We start from the raw sequence: 1,502 nt of genomic DNA, 5'->3' as shown, positions 1-1,502 counted from the left end.
AGAATGGAGAGGTTTGATCTTCTTGCAGTCCATGGGACTCTCAAGAGTCTCCTCCAGCACCATAATTCAAAATGTAAAAGAGACAAGACAAGAATGTCTTGTAAAAAAAAAAAAAGAATGTCTTGTAAAAACCAGGAATTTCGTATCTTGTAAACGTTTGTTTTTACAATATAGCACTGTTCCAAATAAAATCCAAAGGGGCCTGGAGATTATCACCGTGGCCAAGAGTTTGTACCCCCTCAGCTGTGTTGGTCCAGTTGTCCTTTTCTTCCCCACCTTCTTTCTTTTGCTATTAGTCCAGTCTTATAAAAGGTGCTGGGTTAGGTTGCCTAATCGTGAAGTGGCAACTTATAAAATTTCTTTTCTGATTTCAAACACAAATGGATAAATTTGTTCCACTGCAGTGGCAACAGCCTTTACGTTTGGCCCTGTAACTGTGATACTTCCTGTTGAAAAAAACTGTAAAGTAGCTCTGAGAGATTTTAGCATGGGGTCTGTTGCTTTTTGTGATTTCCGGCAATCTGATTTCAAAGGGCATATTGCATACTGCTAAAACATTGACAACTTTAAAATCTGTAAAAATCACCTGGAAACCTAGTTTCTGCAGACTACAAGCTAATCGTCTGGCACCAAATTTAGCTTCTTCTTCACTTTAGCTCCTGTGCAAATTACTTTTCCTGAGGACCAAATTGTTGCTGTAATCCTTGGTTTCCGAAGCTTCATTAATACTTTCCCAACACCACGCTTGTATATTACATTTGCTCCCTCTAACGCAATCTTTCAATGACATCTTGTTTGGAAGACTCTGACTACATTTGTGATTAAAATGTCCAAGGCAACATCACTCTCCGCATCCATTGGGGTGACTCAGATTAAAACCTCAAGATTCTAGCACGACACCATGAAGATCACATCTGAAATCCTATATGTTCCCGTGCAGCCCAGTTGCTGTGCAACTTGTCACCATTGCCGTTTCAACACGCCGGCGCCGCCTCCTTCTCTAGCTCACCTCTTCCTACTCTTTTTCCCAATGTAGGTACAGTGGTACCTCGGGTTACATATGCTTCAGGTTACAGACTCCGCTAACCCAGAAATAGTACCTCTGGTTAAGAACTTTGCTTCAGAATGAGAACAGAAATTGTGCGGCCACAGCACGGCGGCAGCAGGAGGCCCCATTAGCTAAAGTGGTGCCTCAGGTTAAGAACAGTTTCAGGTTAAGAATGGGCCTCCAGAAAGAATTAAGTTCTTAGCCTGAGGTACCACTGTATTCACTCCCCCTTTCTACCTTGGCACGACGGTCAGGCATCATTTCGAGGTTGACCTCAGGTGCCACAATGAGTTTTGTCAATGGAAGCTCTGCTCAAGGATTTCTGCTTATGCAATGGGGCTTTCCTCCACTCTCTTCCCCACTCCACCTCACCCCACCCCCTGAAGTTGGCTCTTGTGGGGTGCAGAGGATTGTTCCATACGGCAAGCCAAAATGCTTGCGCCCGCAGAATGAC

The 1,502-nt window shown here is 43.8% G+C and overlaps 1 pseudogene across 1 annotated transcript; it reads right to left on the bottom strand.

The window, feature by feature from the left end:
- Positions 1-317: 317 nt before the first annotated feature.
- Positions 318-966, bottom strand: LOC307206108 (TATA box-binding protein-like 1 pseudogene; annotated as a pseudogene). The gene has a single exon. The product of its transcript is annotated as a TATA box-binding protein-like 1 pseudogene (transcript).
- Between the last annotated feature and the right edge of the window lie 536 nt (positions 967-1,502).

Source organism: Podarcis cretensis (assembly GCF_951804945.1).
Source record: "Podarcis cretensis genome assembly, chromosome: 17".
Taxonomy (NCBI): Eukaryota; Metazoa; Chordata; class Lepidosauria; order Squamata; family Lacertidae; genus Podarcis; species Podarcis cretensis.
Note: the sequence above shows the minus strand (reverse complement) of the source record. Positions and strands in the feature narration are given on the sequence as shown.